This window comes from Danio rerio, chromosome 9, assembly GCF_049306965.1.
Source record: "Danio rerio strain Tuebingen ecotype United States chromosome 9, GRCz12tu, whole genome shotgun sequence".
NCBI classification, from domain to species: domain Eukaryota; kingdom Metazoa; phylum Chordata; class Actinopteri; order Cypriniformes; family Danionidae; genus Danio; species Danio rerio.
Window position 1 is genome coordinate 6,967,102 of NC_133184.1, and position 22,126 is coordinate 6,989,227.

Genomic DNA, 22,126 nt, shown 5'->3' on the forward strand with positions numbered 1-22,126 from the left:
AATATGACCCTCAGACCCTTTTATAGTAGAGCTAAAGCAAACATTGTATCCCTCTAATTGCAAATCGAGTTGCGAGATCTGCTGTGTAAAGGATTTAGGCCTTTTTTTCACTTATTATATGGCCTTACCCTCTCCTAAGCCTTATAGGAAACAAAAATAAAAATGTCATAAGACAGCCTTAAATATAATTTTTTGAGTGTTTAGAATTACAAGGACACAAGACATGTTCTCGTAAACCATTTTTAAAAAGTAAAGTCCATATCTGTGTCATTACACTATACACAAATATTAGTGTATGTGTGTGTGTGGGCGTGCATCTGCATGTGCGTATTTGGATTTAACTTTCAGTTGTGCTCAGTTTAATAGTGCATAAGAAATCTTTGTTCTTATTAAATCAGATATTAAAACAGATCTTGCCATGTTTAAATCATTGAATAAAATAATAAAAAAACATTAATATAAAAGTAAAAGAAAAAAAATACAGCCTGAGCTCAAGTAAAATGTAATTGATATTACATTGAATTGATAAGTTGTGTTTCACTCAAAAAATGGAGAATCTGTGCTTAACAGAATTTAGGAAGTATTTAGCATTTATATTGCAGATTTATTTTGCTGAGCTTCCAACTTCAAAAAGAAGCTTCAAGGTTTACTCCCAAGAAAATGCTTTAAAACATTAAATAGTACTTAGTTGTTGTTTTTTAACAAGCGTCAAGTGTGGAGTTAAATAAAATAAACATTGATGTTCATTTTATTTTGCCAAGGTTCCAGTCAAGAATTAAATAAAGCATACAATAAAAAAGAAAGAGGAAAACAATGTCAGAACACAAATACATGAATATTAAGCATTTTTATCATTCATTCATTCATTTTCTTTTCAGTTTAGTGCCTTTATTAATCTGGGGTTGTCATAGCGGAATGAACCGCCAACTTATCCGGCATATGTTTTACATAGCGGATCCCCTTGTCAGCTGCAACCCATCACTGGGAAACATCCATACACACTCATTCACACACATACACTACAGACAATTTAGCTCACCCAATTCTCATATAGCGCATGTCTTTGGACCAACCCAAGCTCATTCTGGAATTGTAGCCCCGCGGACGTTTCTGGAGACCTCGATTTACGTGGCCGGAGGTACGTAAAGGCCGCGTTTTTTTTTTTTCGAGCGAACGCTGCAGGGCGGTGTGGCGCCGCTCCGCCCCTCTTCTTCGCGCTCGCCGGCCGACGGCTCGCCTCCGAGTGGAGGGCTTTCCCGACGCAATCAGTTCGTCCGCCTAGCTCACAGCGTTGCGTCGGCGGAGCGGAGGCCCCGGAGGAGGAGGAGGAGGACGAGCCGGAGCCGGCCGCGGTGGACGACGACCGGGATCGAGTCCGGGGAACGGCGGGTTCCGTAAATCAGGTAAGACGAAAAACGGAATCCGGAAAATAAGGGCGAGAACGCGGAGGGATCCGAAAACGCGGTCGAAATCGAAGACGAGGGCTTTTGCTTTTTTTTTTTTCGCGGATCCGCGAAAACAAAAAAACACTCGAATACGTACCTCCCGGGACGTAAATTGCGGTCCGCAGAAACGTCCGCGGGGCTACATTTCCACAATGAACCCGGGTTGCTTTGGACTGTGGGGAAACTGGAGTACGTGGAGAAATCCCACATGATCACAAGGAGAACATGCAAACTCCACACAGAAATGCCAGCTGACCCAGGCATGGCTCAAACCAGCGACCTTCTTGCTGTGAGGTGCTCGTGCTACCCCTTGGGCCACCATGACAGCACATTTTTAATTTTTAAAATAATTGTTATGCCAAAATTTCAACCAAGAATTCAGGTGAAACTCACAATAAAGATTGCATGCTATTTAAGCTACTTTTAGTAAAATTTCTAATCAATTATATGTAAGCCAAATTTAATAAGAGAGGGAACAGTATGTATTTTTTTCAAAGCTTTAGAATGAATAAATCTTTGAATAAAATTCATATTTAAATAAGAGTTTTGTGAAGCAGAGTACAGCAGTTATTCTTCTCATGACTACAGGTAAACCCAGAGGATCTGTGGCTGTGAGAAAAGAAGTCAAACCTTACAGGCCCGTCAAACCTGAGCTCTCGTTCAACCCCACAGCCTCCAGCGGGACACACCACACGCCCCTACCTGCTGAGAGGGGAACCGCTTCAAATTAAACAAATTATGCCAAATGCCAAACCAGAGAGCAGCCTATTTAACACTTAATAAGACTGAGAGCTGGCTTTCATTTGTCTCACTCCTCGTTCGAAATGCAATACATCCAGAGATGTTTAGTAACGAAGTCAAACTACTTTACTACTGCACTACTAAACGTCTGTATCTGTACTCTACTGGAGTGTTGTTTTTTTCTCCTACTTCCACTTTTACTTCAGTACATATTTTCGATGAGTTTAATACTTTTACTCTGATAGATTTTTTAATATGCTGCATTGTTACTAAGGATGTCAAAATTATTAATATCGGTTCAGTAATAGATTATAACCGGTTATTACATACTGACGTCATTTATATCCAACAGGTATGCACAATGTCGCAGTCGGATACTATGGAGGAGGCAAGGGCGAGTAAATAATGCTCTTACTACACAGCACAGCACACGAGCCACTCTTTCACTACTACGGAGAAAAGCTGTTAAACTCCATCTTTACCTCTCTATCTCCCTTTAGACATTTGACCCGCTGACTTGTTTGTGAGGTACCTTTTCCTCTCCTCTTGGCTGTTAAAGCAATACATGTGGATCCAGACATGAGCGTGCCTGAGGTGCGAGTTTTCTCCACTGTGTCTATCATGGATTGCCTGCGATAATCGCGTATTATGCGCATTAGACTGTAACCACGGCTGTTCTTCCCACCATCGGTGAACATCGCTTTCATTTCTAAAGCCAATCGCAGCCCTTTCTGTTAAGCGATGAAGACAATAACCAATCATAGGGGTGTAAGACCTGGCCTGTAAGTGCTCAGAAAGAAAGTGGGATAATATCAAATTAAGGGTACAGTTCATACATCTTACTACTGTGATAAAGAACAAAATTGTATTACAAATAGTATACAAATATAAATATATTTATAGATTTTAATTTAAAAAAATCTTGTGTTGTGTATTAAAAATCTAATTATGTATAGAAAGCATTATCAGTGCACCGAGATGCACCGAGATATCAAATTGAACCGAATCCATGGCATGATAACCATAACCGAACCAAACCGTGAGCCCAGTGTAGATTCACACCTTTACTCGTTACAGTTATAGACCTTTTACTTGGCTGTTACATGGAGGGCGCCATAGAGACCAACATCTTCTGGTAGACTGTTTAGAACTTCAGTTTACAGTGTTCACAACCGATAATTTGCGATCTGAAAAAGGGTTTTAATAGCGTTTTAAGTGGATTACAGGGTGTTTTTGTGACACATAACTTTGAAAGGTGTGTGTTAAAGCCATTATAATCTGTCAGATCTGAGGTTCAAGCGCGAGAGAAAACAGTATCGTAGTCCATGTTTCTTTTCGTTCTGCTTAATCACGTGCCCCAAAAAAAGATATTTAAAATAAACAAAACAATATATCTTTTGACTGCTTTCTTTAATAACTACAGTACACAATACTTGTCCTTTTACTTTCAGTACTTGAGTAGTACATTTTGAAATAAACTACTTGCAATACTTCAGTACAAAAAATGTTGAATACTTTAGTACTTCCACTTAAGTGTGTGCTTAAAGAGCACTTCAACTTCTACTCAAGTCACTTTTTGATAGAGCACTCGTACTTATACTTAAGTCTGGGTCTCCAGTACTTAATACATCTCTGAATACATATTTCCAACCAAGAGGTCACTGGTTAACTCTTGTCGAACACAAAAGGTTTGTTGAAGCTATTCAGGACAACTGAGGACTAAAATAAACAGTGTTGGGGAGAAAATAATATATTTCAATCTTAAATTACTTTTAAAAAACAACTAAATTTGTTACTTTTTAAGAAAAGTAATTTGTTTTGAAACACTTGTACTTCAGGGTCTCGACATTGTCGAAACGTCACACCTCAGCCATCCTGACTGGTTGCACTGAGATGAAATTCTGCTTAGGGTCACCTAAAGGCTTGGACTGGCCAGTCAGTTTTATCATCATTATAATACCATAATATAATTTTAGTTCTTATAAGAAGTTATCTGGCTATCCTAACCCATTTTTAATAGAATGTTTAATGTGTTACTTGCCTTCCACTGTAATTCTAAAATCCCCAAGCAATTTCTGAAAAGTTTCTCCATCCTTCATTGCTTTTTTCTCTGTTGTTTTTTGTATGTTAAGTGCCACAAACACAAGCCACAAGACTTTAAATATAGCGCGATTCACATCCATGGAGAATCCCAGTGTTCAGATAAACAAGGTTTCAATGGCGCTTCTGTTTCACTTGATTGCAAGTAATTATTCAGCAGCCCGTGGCCCTTCTCCACCACCAACCACCTGACACTCCACATCACGGCGGGGGAAAAAAAAAAAGCATACACACACATATAAACACAACATGTAATTTTGCTGGGTGCAGCTGAAAAGGATTGTTTACCGTAACCTTGTAATCAACCTGCCGAGCAGCTCCACCATTAGCCACTATAAGAAACCCAGCACAATCGGGGTCTGAAAGAGAGGGTCCCGCCTCTGACGAACCTCCTCACGGCCCCATGATGGAGCACAGCGCTGGCCCCTCCATCCTCCTCTCATCATTTGTTTTCAACAAGCGCAATTTCCATTTCAGTTGGATTACACCTTTTAATGTATCGCAAGCTTTAAGAAGAGAGAAGGGGGGAGGAGAAGAGAAGAAAAAAAGAAAACAGCATCTCTCATGCACTAGATTTCAAACGGGGCCTTTGAGTGAAGAGGAGCGGATGAGAGCAACCGCAATTAAAATCAAAAGCCCTGCGCGGCCGAGCAACAATCCTCAATAACCCTTTGTGTGCCACGATGTGGGCAGCTGGAGCTGGGTTACAGATGAGACGTGTTACCTGGCCCTTTATTGTTCATCGTTTCATACGTGTGTGATATTCAAACAGACCCGAGTGCCACTTCACCAGGCCGAGGTGTTTCCTTGAACGCACATTTATACTGGGTACAGGAATAATGGGACCATTTGTAGGAATACTTCAACTTTATTTACGTGTTGTTTTGATTGACGCTGCAACAAGCAAACAAACAAAAAAATCATATTTAGTGTTTATTTAACCCCAGTGCTATTTCGGGATTTCCGCCGGGATTTTGCCTACCCAAATTGAAAGCTTCCTAAATCCACATGCAGAAGTGTAAATGCAAAAATTTGGTGTCATTATAAAGAAAACCCTTGGAATTTTCATAAAACACTTCTGAAAGTGTTCAAAATAACTGTATATGTTGTCTGTGTTATAATAAACACCTAAAAAAGAGGCGCTTTTTGTATTTTTTTTTTTTATAAACTCAAATTTGAAAGTGTATCTTTTAGGTTCTGTGTAGTCTAGGTTGCTGTAATTAATTTTGGTGGTTCCTGCACATATCTGTAATCATAGGAAGAAAGAAAAATGTCTCTACCATAATCCATGCTTCACGGCTGCCTGTTTCACATCAGGCTGCTGATAAGCCTGTCTGGCTTTATTTTGCGATAGCAACTTCGAAATACTTGTTTGAAATTCTTGATTGCAGTTTCGTTTCTGTCAGCTTTGCGTTTTTGACTGTTTGGTGTAATCTTGGAATAAATCAGAGTTAATTTTGACAGAAAGTTTTGATTTAGTTTCATGCTGCGTTCACACCAGACGCGGAACGCGTGGATAAATCACGCTATTTGCGCGTAAATAGCCGCGTGAACATTTGAGTTTACTCGCTTTATTAGTGCGTCAAACCCCGCTTCATTCACGCGTCAAATCCGCTTCATTCGCGTGTCAAATTCACTTCAGAACAGACGAGGATTCGCGTGATGGGCATGGCTTCTGTCTGCCCTGTGACTCCAGCTTTGTAGCTAAATGGATAACATGGATTTTATGAAGAAAATAACAGTGTTTATGTGCTTTATGAAGGCTGAAAAACAGCTCTTTAAGCTCATAAACTCTTCCAGAAACTTAACCTGGCTGACGGAGGTTTTCAGCGGTGCTTCTGGCTGAGCCCAGCCCAGTTTGATGTACTTCTTGTCGGTGTCGGCTGGAGGATTTCCCCTGGGACACCCACAACAGGCGATACATCACAATCACGCCCCCAAAAGAGCAAGCTCCTGATTGTTAACGTGGCGCGAATGTCCGCTGAAGTATCCGCTTGTTAAGTGTGACGTCACACGGAGCGGCTTCCGGGTCCAAGCGCTCTATTCAACTGAATGGGGAGATTCATGAAATGGTAATAATAAACGTTTACAAAGCGATTTAATACTTTCGAAAGTCACAATCGCAATATATATGTCCATGCCTAATATCCGATGGCCAGAAAGTAATTCATTGTTTTATAAATTGTTAAAATTTTGGTATTTGTTATGCAGCAAGCCCAGAGATTGTTGTGTACACTATGACTTTATGTAAAATTAACTGTAATGTGTGATATGTCACAAACACATCACCACTTAACAATCGGATATTTTTTCGCACATCATTCGAGCAATTCGCGTCATCCGCGCCGCGCCATTTGCGCGTATCACGCCGCATGATGTCTATTCGCGCGTTTGCATTGACTTAACATGTAAATCACTCGCGCTTGACGCGCTTTTCGCATCTGGTGTGAACACAGCATCAGTCTTAAGCCTGATTTTTGCTTCTGTGTCAAACACATGCATTTGCTCCGGCACAGCCTACACATGGTCTCATAGCCCTAACCGTGGCCGTTGGCATCGCTGACGAGCACGTTTCAAAAAATGTAACTACACATCGCAATGACGCGTAGCGCAAGCTCTGAGATTGGTCGGCTTGGTTAGCGCTGACGAGTGTTGGCGGAGGTGAGAGCTGCATGAGCCTGATAGAGTGAGTGTTTACAAGTGTGAAGTCCCGTGAAGGACCTCTAGATGGAAACTGGTGTTTGTGTTTGTTTTGTGATTGATGAATGTCGGCCGATTCCCGCCTCAAAATGAGCATGTTTGAGCTACTTCAACATTAAGGTAGCGTTCATAAAAAACAAAAATCAGTGCAGAAACTCGACACACAGTAACATAAACACATACTGCCAGCTAGTATTTCACAAGTGTTACTGCAGGGCAACACAAACAGTGCGCAGCAGTATACACATATTGCATGTGCCGGGGGTCACGCCGATCACTCGACGCAGAAGTTTAAACCAGGCTTTAGACTTTTGACTAAAATTTCATTTTAGTTATATTTTAATTTTGTTAACCATTTTAATTATAGAACTGAAACATGAAGAGAGGTTGGGACATTTAGTAGCTCCTCCCCTTTCTAAAAAAACAGCCAATAGTGTTTGTTATCACAGTTCTGCCAGTGAGAGTGGTTGAGCTCAAGCGCATCAAATGAGAAGTGTCTTGAAGTGATTTTAGTTTTATTCATTCATTTTCTTGTCGGCTTAGTCCCTTTATTAATCTGTGGTCGCCACAGCGGAATGAACCGCCAACCTATCTAGCACATTTTTACGCAGGGGATGGCCTTCCAGCCACAACCCATCTCTGGGAAAGTTTTAGTTTTAGTCATACTTTAATTTTCTAATTTTCTAATTTAAAATATTTTAATATTTTAATAGTTTCACAAACTAATTTCGAGAGGAGCACGTGATATTGTGCACTGCTTGCCACTCATCCGTAATCAGTAATAATGCAATCAGCATGATCCTAGCTTAATATAAATGGATCACTTTCTCCTTATTGCTCTACTGTATCTTGTTTTTGGAAGAATCCCCCCTTCCACCGCATCTCCTCCTTTTTCTCCCCTTCTAAAGGGGGAGCGATCGAGACCTACCTGATCTCGGATCCCCTGATATGCTTCTAGACCGGGCGGGAGCCCTGGGCTCAAATATCTCCGAGCTCAGGGTTTAAAGCATGCCAAACCTGCTATAAATGCCAAGCATATCTAAGTGGGAACTTTTGAAATCATTTTAGTTATAGTCTAGTTAGTCGACTAAATTTCATAAGATTTCAGTTGTCTTTGCAAGTACCACCATAATGAGTAGTACATAAATATAGTATAGTATAGTATAGTATAGTATAGTATAGTATAGTATAGTATAGTGTAGAAATATAGTAGCGTATTAGGTCCAGTAAAGCAGCTAAAGCTCAGTACAGTTCAAAAACGAGGCATATTAGTTCCTAATATTAAGAACATTTAATTTAAAATGTGCTTTTAAAAGGTAAAAATGTTAGGTTACTGTTCTTAAAAAGTAAAAAAGAAAAAACTCCATGTTTATCAGCACCTGGACCTCATAAATATAGGCTTTATGTCATCATATTCATATATAAATCATTTTTGATCATTTATTTAAATTTATGTAGCATGTACATATGGCATATTTGATTCATCCTCGTACCACTAGAAGGAAGCCCACGTACCACTATGGTACATGTACCACAGTTTGAGAACCACTGCTGTAGACTATCCGAAAAAAACAAATTAGCCTAAAGGGGCTAAAAATGTTGTCCTTAAAATGGTGTTTAAAAAATTAAAAACTGCTTTTATAATAGTCAAAACAAAACAAATAAGACTTTCTCCAGAAGAAAAAATATTATCAGACATACTGTAAAAATGTCTCTGATAAACATAATTTGGGAAATATTTTAAAAACGAGAATTCAACTGTATGTAATTTTTTTACAATACTACAATTTCACTGCTTAAAAAATGCAGAATTTTGATAAAATAAGCATGAACATTTAACATTACACATGTTTTCCCTCTTTTTCAATAAAAACTGGAAGTGTGTTATATCACACAGGTTGCATAGACTACTATTCATGTAGTTTTGAATGATACTTTGATGCTCACCAACACAGTCCCTGCACTTTCATTTACCGGAAAAACATTCCAAAATCATTCAAAGAAAGAGTGACACGAGGGTAATAAAAGCGACAGAATTAACATTTTTGATTAAATAATCCCTTTAAGACAAGCACACATTACCCTATTTCTAATATTTGCATAAATAATGCAGCATTTCCTAGTGTGAAGGTTCAACAAACATCTAAGACTGAGTAACACTGAAACTTTCAGACGTGGGAAATCATACGGTTTACGGCCCCAGATTATTCTCTTCCAGTTTATGAATGTTTTTAACCCCGCAGGTCGGACAAACTTGGGCCTGTTGTTTTTATTTCACCATGTCTTCTTTGTAGTTTCCTACCTACAGCCGCTCAGTTGATTTTGAATCATGCCTCTTAATTATATGCTCGTGCCCTGCATTAATACGAGCATTAACATAACCCATTGTTTATTCATTATTTCCAAGCCGTTTCTGAAATTATGTAAAACCATTTCTAAACAAAGAGCAGCCTTTAATAAGACTTGCCATTTTGTTTCATGCAATTCAAATACTAGCAAGATTCTGGGGGGCAAAAATGAACAAAATCCAAGTAAAACGTCAAAAGGGATTACAAAGTTACTTATAAATAGGAAAATGTGCAAAAGAAGGGCGATATAGAAGTCAAAACATCACCAGCTTTTGCTGTGCTTTGTGTAATTTTAGCCTTTCAATCTTCGTTGCATTTAAAAAAAGAGTCCAATTAGAGCCGTAATACTTATTTTCAAGGCTTTGGCAAATATCTGTATTCATGACTAATATGAAAACGAAAAAGCCTCATCAGACTCAGGATGAAAATAAACTTTTTAAGCAAGAAAATAAAATGTTACGTCTGGATTATACTATGATTTGTGATCAGTATCTGTGATGTTAAATAACAGAATGAATATCATCTGAATCTGTGGTTCTCTCATATAATTTGATATATAAATATCCACATAAGCTTGTCATATATGAGCACATCCATGTGGAAAGAACCTATATACACATGTATTGATATATGTTTTGATATAGGTTTTTAATGTATGTGACATATGAACAATTTGGCCGTTTTCCTATATTATAGGTACATACAGTTGAAGTCAGAATTATTAACCCCCCTGAATTATTAGCCCCCGTTTTTTCCCTGATTTCTGTTTAATGGAGAGAAGCTTTTCTCAACACATTTCTAAACATAATAGTTTTAATAAGACATTTCGAGTAACTGATTTATTTTATCTTTGCCATGATGACAGTAAATCATATTTGACTAAGACAGGACAACACGGTGGCGCAGTGGGGAGTGCTGTCGCCTCACAGCAATACGGTTGCTGGTTCGAACCTTGTATTTCTGTGTGGAGTTTGCATGTTCTTCCCGTGTTCGTGTGGGTTTCCTCCGAGTGCTCCGGGCAGTTTCCCCAACAAGTCCAAAGACGTGGTTAAGGTGAAATGGGTAGGCTAAATTGTCTGTAGTGTATGAGTGTGGATGTGTGTATGGATGTTTCCCAGGGTTGCTGCTAGAAAGGCATCCGCTGTGTAAAACATATGCTGGATAATTTGGCGGTTCATTCTGCTGTGGCGACCCCGGATTAATAAAGAGACTACACCGAAAAGAAAATGAATAAAACCATCAAACTGACATCATCAGAGAAGGGCCGCAACTCCTTGTTCCTTATTTTAGATTGTGTGTAAAATATGTAAATATACAGTTGAATCCAGAATTTTTTTTTCTGATAGTTCTGTCTGATAATAAATCATACTAAACGTTCACTAATTGAGGTCCGTTAAGATTACCCTAATGATTTACAACTGCTAAATGCCAGAATAATGAGAGAATTTTTTTTTTATTATTTCTTTACATGCATATTCTTGTTTTTTTTTTTTTTTTTTTTTTTTTAGCTTTGCTTTTAAACTCTATAACATTAGTCAAATGTTTTGAGTATCCTTCCACAAGCTTTTTCGGAATTTCGGCCCATTCCACCTGACAGATTTAGTGTAACTGAGTCAGATTTGTTGGCTGTCTTGCTCGCACAAGCTTTTTCAACTCTGCCCACAAATTTTCTATAGGATTGACATCAGGGATTTGTGATGGCCACTTCAAAACATTCACTCAGTTGTCCTTAAAGCACATTTTAACTAATTTGGCAGTGTGCTTAGGGTCATGGTCTGTTTGGAAGACCCAATTTATGGCCAAGTTTTAATTTCCTGGCTGATGTCTTGAGATGTTGCTTCAGTATTTCTACATAATGTTGCCATGCTGTGAAGTGGACCAGTCCCTCCTGCAGCAAAACAGACCCCCAACATGATGCTGACGCCCCCATACTTCACAGTTGGGATGGTGTTCCTAGGCTTGTAAGCTTTCCCTTAGTCCTCCAAATTTAACACTGGTCATTATGGCCAAACAGATCAACCTTAGTTTCATCAGATCACAGGACATGTCTCCAAAAATTAGTCTTTTTTCCACTGTAATTTAGCAAATTGTAATCTGGCTTTTGTTGTCGATTCTGGCTTGTTGATTTTCCCATGTTGTCACACAGGGAAGCAGTGTGTTTGAGGTTTTCCTTAAATACTATTCTACAGTTGTGCCTTCAATTACCTTAAATGTTGTCAATTAGCCAATCAGAAACTTCCAAAACCTTGTCACCATCATCTGAGCTTTTTCAGAGGCAGAATAATCTTATTGTATGTAAACTTGACTTTCAAGAAAAGTTATAACAGTTTCTCAAAACATTTCTCTCTCATTATTCTATTAAACATAACAGAAACAAATTTGATAATCCTAACTTAATCCATAAGATAAAAAGTTTAGTCACATTAACATCTGACTTTTTTAAAATGGTGCCTTTTTATGTAAACTTATATATATACAAACATATATATATATATATATATATATATATATATATATATATATATATATATATATATATATATATATATATATATATATATATATAAACAGTTGAAGTCAGAATTATTAGCCCCCCTGAATTATTAGCCACCCTGTTAAATTTTTTGTACCAATTTCTGTTTAATGAAGAGCAGATTTTTTCAACACATTTCTGAACATAATATTTTTATTAACTCATTTCTAATAATTGATTTATTTTATCTTTGCCATGATGAAAGTAAATAATATTTAACTGGATATTTTTCAAGACACTTTTATACAGCTAAAAGTGACATTTAAAGGCTTAACTAGGTCAATTAGGTTAACTAGGCAGGTTAGGGTAATTAGGCAAGTTATTGTATAATGATGGTTTGTTCTGTAGACTATTGAGAAAAAAAATAGCTTAAAGGTGCTAATAATTTTGTCCCAAAAGTGGTTCCTAAAAAATTAAAAACTGCTTTTATTCTAGCCGAAATAAAACAAATAAAGCTTTCTCCAGAAGAAAAAATATTATCAGACATACTGTGAAAATGTCCTTGCTCTGTTTATCATCATTTAGGAAATATTGAAAAAAGAAAAAGAAATTCAAAGGGGGGCTAATAATTCTCACTTCAACTGTATATATATATATATATATATATATATATATATATATATATATATATATATATATATATATATATATATATATATATATATATATATATATATATACAATGTGAGAAAACACTGGGTTCCACACAACCGATTTGTGTTGGAGGAATTAAGTTAATTTATTAACTTATTAGTTTTTACAAATTTAAGTGAATTGAATATAAAACAATTGAGATGTCCCCCCCCCCAAAAAAAAAAAAACTCAGCTCATTTTAAAAAGTAGTTTGAACAAACAGCAAATGTCTTTTTTTTTCTTTTTTGAGTAAATAAAACTAAATATGTAACATTGCTCTACTTTACTTTGTGTTCTGTTATACTCATGTTCTGTTCACTCTCCCTACAGTCCTAGTTGAGCACAGTATTCAGTGCAGGGCTGCGAGCACGAACACTCTTATTATCAGCACACAATTATCTGGACTAATCATGTGGAGCTGCACTACAATCACCAGAGAGCAAGAAACAAGCGGCTTCTTCTCACCCTCAGACTCAAACGCGCATTTATTGACACTGAATCATAAAACCGCAGCGAGCCTGACAATATTCTGCCTATATTTCTCTCTGGCTGCATTTCCACCGCTTTCTCTGATTTTCGGTGTCATGTTCACACAGACACAATCACAGTGAAAGAAAGAAAGAAAGTAAGAAAAAAAGAAAGAAAGAAAGAAAGAAAGAAAGAAACAAACAAAGAAAGAAAGAAAGACTTTTTTGAAGTTCTCTGAGGCAACTGGTTGAAAACTAATGGTCTATATTTGTCCAACCAAGAAGTAAAATTAAATTTAAAAGTTTTAATGTATTTAAAGGCTAAAACCAAGCAGAAGAATTACTTTTAAAAATGTAAAGGAACAAAACTTTAATGTACAAAGCAAAATGTACATTTTTGTTTTGCAGATTTCTCAATTTTTTATTAGACTTTTTTGTCTGATTTCACCTAAATAATTCATTTTTATTCATTTTAGTTTCTTTTTTAATTTTTGTTTTGTTTTTTCTGACAGTAATTTGACTCCATAAAATTCAGCTAAAATAAAGAACAAAATAAAAAAGCAACAGATGAATTTAAGAACGTATAATGATACTGCACATTAAAATATGCCATCATTCAATGGCATAAAAATATGAAAAGTATAAAAATCATACTTAAAATTCAATTAAATTTTATTTAAATATATAAGTTATTTTGTAAATACTGAGTAATTAATGAAAGATATCAAATAATAAAATAATGATAATAACAACAACAACAATAATAATTATAATAATAAAGAAACTAATACACTTTTTAAATTCATTTTGAGAGATATAACCAAGGAAGACCACATGAGTGTTGCACAAAACATCTATAGCCTGAGTTATTTTCTCTTTCAACACATTCAGAGTTAATTCACACATCTGCACCGTAAAAAAGAAATGCTGGAAACCTATGAGTTTGATACTGAGAGCTTTAGTCTCACTTTTCACAATTACATAAATGCCTGTTAAGTTTAGATACATGATTAAGATTATTCATTTGTGGAGAATATTTCAGAGCTATTGTGAAAATATAAAACTTATTTTGACCTGTATTTAAGTATATAGTATTTAAAAGAAAAGCATTCATGCGAAATTATATTGCATTTTAAATTATTAAGAAATGCTTGCTGACAAATGGATAAAAACTGGTTGTTTCATTTAATAACAAAATCATGAGGAAAAATAAATGATAGTCGTGATTTATGCTCAAAACAGTTTATAATTATTTAGTTTAATTAAATTTTTTGCTAGACACCCCATTTTTGTTTGTCACCCTATACATTTTATAATGGCAAGTATACTGAATTAAATACACAATTGTAAACAAAAATAGCAAAAAATATTACAATTACAAGAATACAATTCTTTACAATTAATTATTTGTTTTATTCTGATTTTTTTTAAGTGTAATTGCATTAATTACCTCAAAACGCACATCATGACTTGATTCTAAGGGCATCAATTGTAAATAGATGTTTGTTTGTTTACCTAGCTAGCTAAAAAATTAAAAAATAATAAATAAATAAATAAACAAATAAATAAATAAATAAATAAATAAATAAATAAATAAATAAATAAATGGGAAAGTTTATTTTCTGATTAAGTTAAGCCTGCACTGATGAGTTTGTTTTTGTAACAACTTTGAATGTACTTACTGAAAACACATTAAAATGATTAACAGAAAAGACTGTCGCAAGTTAAACAGAAGCAGATGTTTTAATAAACACTGACAATAATTACCTCAAAATGCACATCATCACTTGATTCTAAGGGCATCAATTGTAAATAGATGTTTGTTTGTTTGTTTGTTTGTTTTGTATTATTGCAGAGTACCTAGCTAGCTAAAAAGTTACAAATAATAAATAAATAAATAAATAAATAAATAAATAAATAAATAAATAAATAAATAAATAAATAAATAAATAAATAAATAAAATGGGAAAGTTTATTTTCTGATTAAGTTAAGCCTGCACTGATGAGTTTGTTTTTGTAACAACTTTGAATGTACATACTGAAAACACATTAAAATGATTAACAGAAAAGACTGTCGCAAGTTAAACAGAAGCAGATGTTTTCATAAACACTGACAGTGATGTGAAAACAGATGAAATTCGGTACTTACATAAGAAGAAAATATTTTGCTAACACAACAACATGATCCACCAACAAAAACATTAAAACATTTTTTATTAGCCTTTGTTAATGTTGATTTCATTTTCTTTAATTTATTAGTGTACATTTTTTTTATCTAAAGTAATGTTTAATATACCTGAGCTAACATGAACTATAAATGAACACAAATAAGCAAATGTTGTAATAAATACATTGATACATGCAGTTAATTGTAATGCTAATGGATCAACACAATATAACTAATATCACTAATACTACTAATATAAAATAGCTTTAATTGTATGCCCATAAAAAGGAGACATTTTTAGCCCATATATGTTTATATGCCTGATGTCTCAAGCATGCTTTAAATTCTGTTTACATCCTGGCTATTGCATGTCACGGTGCCTTGATTTCTCATGTAACAATGACCTCTAGTGGCTGAACTGCAGATGGACATAAATGATCAATACACATTTGCGTGAACACTTAAAAAAAAAGGATTGTAATACTGCATCCATTTGGATGTAAAGTGATCGCGTGATTTACTATGAAGTCAGATCCAAAAACTGACCTGTACTGAAAGGGTATTTTTTCGGGAAACAACAGTAAGACTAGTCTATCTAGTTCACATGGCAAGCTGTTGTAACATTTAATCTGAAAAAAAAATGCACTTAGAATCTATTTTTCTTTTCATAAAGTGGTGGAACTTATACTCTAGTGCTTAAAATTGTGCACTTGTATGTTTCTATACTTTTATTTTGTATTCTGGTTGCATTCAATTTACAGTTTCTAGAAATTAATCATCTTCTGCTGTATAACTTTCATAACTTGTAACTATTATAAATATTTTTTTAAGACACTAATACCTAGTCAAAACTGAATAGGTTATTTCCTAATAACAGGTCTTAGATCAGATCTCAATTTTTTATTATTATTAGTAGCCTAACAATCGAATACACAGAGACATCTGCACATGCGCATACACACCCGCACAAATTGGTTCTTCAACAGTTCTTTGTCGTATTTGAGATACTTTGTAGTACAGGGGTCACCAAACTTGTTCCTGGAGGGCCGGTGTCCTGCAGATTTTAGCTCCAGCCCTAATCAAACACACCTGAACAAGCTAATCAAGCTCTTACTTGGTATACTTGAAACATCTAGGCAGGTGTGTTGAAGCAAGTTGGAGCTAAACCCTGCAGGGACACCGGCCCTCCTGGACCGAGATTGGTGACCCCTGATGTTGTATCCAGATGTCATTAAGTCAGGGGTGTCCAAACTGGAGGGCTGGTGTCCAGGAGAGTTTAGCTCCAACCCTAATGAAAAACACCCGAACCAGCTAATCAAGCACTTATTAGATATCCTGGAGGGCCGGTGTCCCTGCAGGGTTTAGCTCCAACTTGCTTCAACACACCTGCCTGGATGTTTCAAGTATACCAAGTAAGAGCTTGATTACATTTACATTTAGTCATTTAGCAGACGCTTTTATCCAAAGCGACTTACAAATGAGGACAAGGAAGCAATTTACACAACTATAAGAGCAACAATGAATAAGTGCTGTAGGCAAGTTTCAGGTCTGTAAAGTCTAAGAAGGAAAGCATTAGTAAATTTATTTATTTATTTATTTATTTTTTGAGTTTTTACAGTTAGTGGTATATCCAGAGAGGCAATTGCAGATTAGGAAGGGAAGTGGAGACTAAATAGTTGAGTTTTTAGTCGTTTCTTGAAAACAGCGGGTGACTCTCTGCCGTTCTGATGCAGTTAGGCAGTTCATTCCACCAACTGGGCAGATTGAACGCGAGCGTTCGGGAAAGTGATTTCATCCCTCTATGGGATGGAAACACGAGGCGACGTTCATTCACAGAGCACAAGTTTCTGGAGGGCGCATAAATCTGCAGAAGTGGGAGCAGCCAAAGTCGCTTTGTAGGCAAACATCAGAGCTTTGAATTTGATGCGAGCAGTAACTGGCAGCCAGTGCAAACGGATGAGTAGCGGAGTAACATGTGCTCTTTTAGGTTCATTGAAGACCACTTGTGCTGCTGCGTTCTGGAGCAGCTGAAGAAGCTTGATAGAGTTTGCTGGAAGCCTGGCTAGTAGAGAGTTGCAGTAATCCAGTCTGGAGAGAACAAGAGCTTGAACAAGGAGTTGAGCTGCATGTTCAGATAGGAAGGGTCGGATCTTTCTGATGTTATAGAGTGCAAATCTGCACGATCGAGCAGTTCTAGAAATTTGGTCAGAGAAATTTAGTTGGTCATCAATCGTTACTCCAAGGTGGAGGTCTACCCGACCAGATTTCTGCGGCGCGGGAATAAATTTCCGAATTAATCGCGGGAGCGGTCGGTAACGGGTTTAATTTGGGACGGGAGCAGGCTGTCTAGCAATATAGCGGATATTTCTATGCAAATGAGAGAGAGAGCTTTGCCGGTGTGTGTACTTAGTGCTTGTGTGTATGTTAGTGCGCGCGCGCGAATGAGAGAGAGAGAGAAAGAGAGAGAGAAAGAGAGAGAGAAAGAGAGAGAGATCTCCCAGATAGCAAAATACACTCGGGCCAGTTCCGGCTAGATTCTCGCCTGCCGGAGACTTACTACTCGGCCGGGCTTCGGCTGCCGGACTCGGGTCGGATGCTTGTGGACTCAATGCCCGATTCCGGCCCGAATTAATCGGGCCAGATGCGGCGGCCGCAAGCGAGCCGACGCTGCTGCATCCGCGCCGGAATCGGCCCAAGAGTAATGGGCTCTGCGGCCCGGAGCTGGCGCGACTCAGTATTTATATACCTTTATATAAAACCTTTTGGTATTACATTGGTACTTGATACATGGTATTACAACCCTTTGAGTTATTATAACAGCAAACGCCTGTGTGTCTGCTTGGTGCTTGTGTGTGTGTTAGTGCGCGCGCGCGTATGAGCGAGAGAGAGCTTTGTCTTTGTCTGTGTGTGTGTGTGTGCTTGGTGCTGTGTGTGTTTATACAGACAGCTTGGCTGTCTGGACTGTATAACTGGGTGATTTTCGGTTTTGTTCTCCCCTGCTCTTTAGCGGGATTGGGCGCGGCGGGCAGAAAACGGGGCGGGTCGGGCAGCGGGACAATAAATTCTTAATATAAGCGGGAGCGGTTGGGTTCGAGCTAAAACCTGGCGGGTACGGGCGGGAGCGGGATTCAAAATTTAGTCCCGCGCAGATCTCTACTCCAAGGCTTTTCACCATTTTGGATGCAGTAATGGTTGCCCCATCCATCTGGATTGAAAAGTTATGGTGTAGAGTCGGGTGGTATTAGCTTGTTCAGGTGTGTTTGATTAGGGCTGGAGCGAAAATCTGCAGGACACCGGCCCTCCAGGAACAAGTTTGGTGAGCACTGTTATAGAAACTTCCTGACAGGTGTGTTGAAGCAAGTTGGAGATAAACTCTCCAGGACACCGGCCCTCCAGGACCGAGCTTGGACACCCCTGCGTTAAGTGGTTCTTTGGCTGGTGGGAAAACATGAGCGTAGCCTGTATTTGTTCTTTAGTTGTTTTCTGGGGTGGTTTAAATTATATATATTATAAATAGATATTGGTATAATTTGTTGATTAAGAGTAAAAACAGCTTGCCCTATTCCATCTGTACACATTTTTATGAAAGTTGAGATCTTGTGTCCGCAGGTCAGTATGAGCACTCTCAGTTCAGTTCTCGTGTGCAATATGATCCAAGACCTTTAAATAACACACTGTCCAGCATTGCAGGAGGCCTGCAGTTGGCCAGAGAAACTTAATACTGACACACACACACTGGATACTAACAGTAAAACATGTACAAACATGAACAAATACTTACACAAACTCTCAATGTGTTCATGTGCATACTTTGTGGAAAACTTCACACCGATGCTTTAGTATAGGTTATATATATATTGATCAAAATGCACTTAACACCACCTCATAGATTGATGTTGTATATTGGTAGCGCGCACACAGCTGTCACCTGTCATAGATGAGTCATATGTGGCAGTGATTTTTCTGTTAAATGGACGCACCTGTCAGTGTCTCGTCTCCAGTCTCCATAGGGAAAAGGAAATTATATTGCTCATATTGAGTGTTTATTTTATATCGCATTTGGCCGGCTCTTTTTTTTTACATGCGAAAATACCAAAAAGTAACAAAAGCACACACTTACCGTACAGTAAGCTACATTCACACATTCATTCATTTTTTTAAATAGATACAATCAATGTATAAATATATCCATCTACACAAAAATGACCACCAATAAAATATACAAAAAGTTTCTTAATATTATTTCAGCTATAATTGTTCACATAATAGCTACCATTTTATATAAATGTGACACAAAACCGTAAGTATCCATTTTGTGAATTGCAATTCAAAAGCTGAATTATTAGCCCGCCTGAATTATTAGACCGCTTGTTTATTTTTCAGCACGTTTCTAAACATAATAGTAGTTTTAATAATTAATCTCTAATAACTGATTTATTTTATCTTTGCCATAATGACAGTAAATGATATTTGACTAGATGTTTTTCAAGACACTTCTATACAGCTTTAAGTGACATTTAAAGGCTTAACTAGATTCATTAGGTTAACTAGGCAGGTTAGGGTAATTAGGCAAGTTATTGCATGACTGGTTTGTTCTGTCGATTATAAAGAAAAAATATATAGCTTAAAGGGGTTAATAATTTTGTCCCTAAAATTGTGTTTAAAAAATTTAAAACTGCTTTTATTTTAGCCAAAATAAAACAAATAAGACTTTCTCCAGAAGAAAAAAATGTTATCAGACATACCGGGAAAATGTCCTTGTTCTGTCAAACATCATTTGGAAAATATTTGAAAAAGAAGAAAAAAATTTGAAGAGGGCTAAATATTCTGACTTTAACTGTACATTGGGAAAATCAACTTTAAAGTGGTTTATAAGTTCTAGATATTTGTCAAGACACTTCTCTACAGCTTAAAGTGACATTTAAAGGCTTAACCAGGTTAATTAGGTTAACAAGGCAGGTTAGGGTAATTAAGCAAGTTATTGTATGGTAACGATGGTTTGTTCTGTAGACAGTCAAAAAAAATAATAATTAGCTTAAAGGGGCTAATAATTTTGTCCTTTAAATGGTGTTTAAAAAATTAATAACTGGTTTTATTCTAGCTGAAGTAAAACAAGTAGGACTTTCTCCAGAAGAAATAAAATATCAGACATACTGTGAAAATTTCCTTGCTCCGTTACACATAATTTGGGAAATATTTAAAAAAGAAGAAAAAATCTAAGGGGGCTAATAATTCTGATCTCAATTTAGGAAGGTTCCCAATCAGGGACCAAAGAGAAAACAAAAATTCCTTCATAACAGCAACAGAACATATCATAACATAACAGCGGGTGAAAACAATGTTACCTGTAAAAATAAATCCTGAAATTTTATAGAAGGAAAACATAAGGTTGAATGGGAGTAATCCATTTAAAACTAAATTTAACATATATATATATATATATATATATATATATATATATATATATATATATATATATATATATATATATATATATATATATATATATATATATTTGGCTGTTCACACTGTGTGTAGTTCTCTCCATAATAAATATATTTTTTCAAAACATCAATCAAATCTTGCATTTGTGGTGGATTAGGTTTGTACCAGCATCTAGTAAAGACTTTTTTAACTTGAAACAAGAACATTCGTCTTTTTAATTATCCAAGCCGTGCATACATGACACAAAATGGAAGAAAGCACCTTGTTTTGTTGCATTTTAATATGAAATGTACAGGGAAAAACATTTTTTTTTTTTCAAAATAAACATTTAATGAATCTTTTGAAATATAACATCAACTGTACTTGATTGCATAATATAATACAAAGCAAATATATACTGTGTGTGCTATGGTGTGTGAACAGGCTGTCCAAGTAAAACATAAAAATGTAGGTTGGTTGGTGATTTCTACACTGTAAAGTAGGTGATTGTCTCCAGAAACATTTTTGTTGTGCTTGTTGAAAGTCTCTTCACATTTCAAAAGTAATGATTAAAATGAATGTATTTAAATGTATTTTTATATTCTGGGTAAGGCATAAGACTAAAAATGTGTATCTAATTAAAATTTATCGGGCCGACTTTTCCCATAATTCTAATAAGTAGCTCAAACTGTCAACAAAATGTAGATTTGTACATCTGCGCAGCAGTTCATGCAGATCCGCCATTTGTGTGTGCATGTGCCACGCTCACGAGGACACGACAAAAACAAATGCTGGATCTAAGTTTTATAAAATCCTGAATCAATATTGGAGTTACTTTTGAACGCTGGAGGAAGGACGACACCATGGCTAAAGTATTTCTGTTAGACAGGTAATGTTCTGCTTTAAAACTATTTTAGTCAACCAAAGCTGATGTAGATTTTGGTGTTACGAATGAGTTATACGCACCGAGGTGTTGTTTAGGAACTGAAATCTTCCAGCGAACGATTGATGTGACTATTTTCAATGTCATAAGGTTCCTTTTACAGCATCGATGATGTAGATTTTTATTCAGTTTAACAATAAAACATCAGTAAATAGCCCTATTTTGCCTAGCCTGTTTTACTGAGGTGAAGCTGGTTTATATTCACATTGATTCATTTCTGAACATTGACAACCTGTGACGCTCTTATATTGTTTACCATGCTACTCTGAATAGTCGGTCTGAAATAGCATGTAAGTATGGCGAAGTCTTCTTATTCTATGGCCTTAGTCCCGTATGGTTGCGGGGTCGGCTCTTTGGAACATGTCCTCTATTTAGACTTGTCCATATGATAACGACTTTTTTTTATACCTTCCGGCCGGCCTGTCATCTGGGCCTGTCACCCTCATACACTCACACACTCATAAACTTCGGACAATTTAGCCTACCCAATTCACCTGCAGCATGTCTTTGGACTGTGGGGGAAACCGGAGCACCCGGAGGAAACCCAATCGAACGCAGGGAGAACATGCAAACTCCTCACAGAAATGCCAACTGAGCCAAGGTTCGAACCAGCAACCCAGCGACT

General features: G+C 36.6%; 1 long non-coding RNA gene across 1 annotated transcript in view; it reads left to right on the plus strand.

The window, feature by feature from the left end:
• The window catches only part of LOC137496443 (uncharacterized), a 196,366-nt gene extending 176,514 nt beyond the window's left edge, over positions 1-19,852 (plus strand). The window contains exon 5 of the long non-coding RNA XR_011016770.2: positions 19,704-19,852. This is a non-coding gene — a long non-coding RNA (uncharacterized lncRNA). The remainder of the gene's footprint in view (positions 1-19,703) is intronic.
• The last annotated feature ends 2,274 nt before the right edge of the window (positions 19,853-22,126 follow it).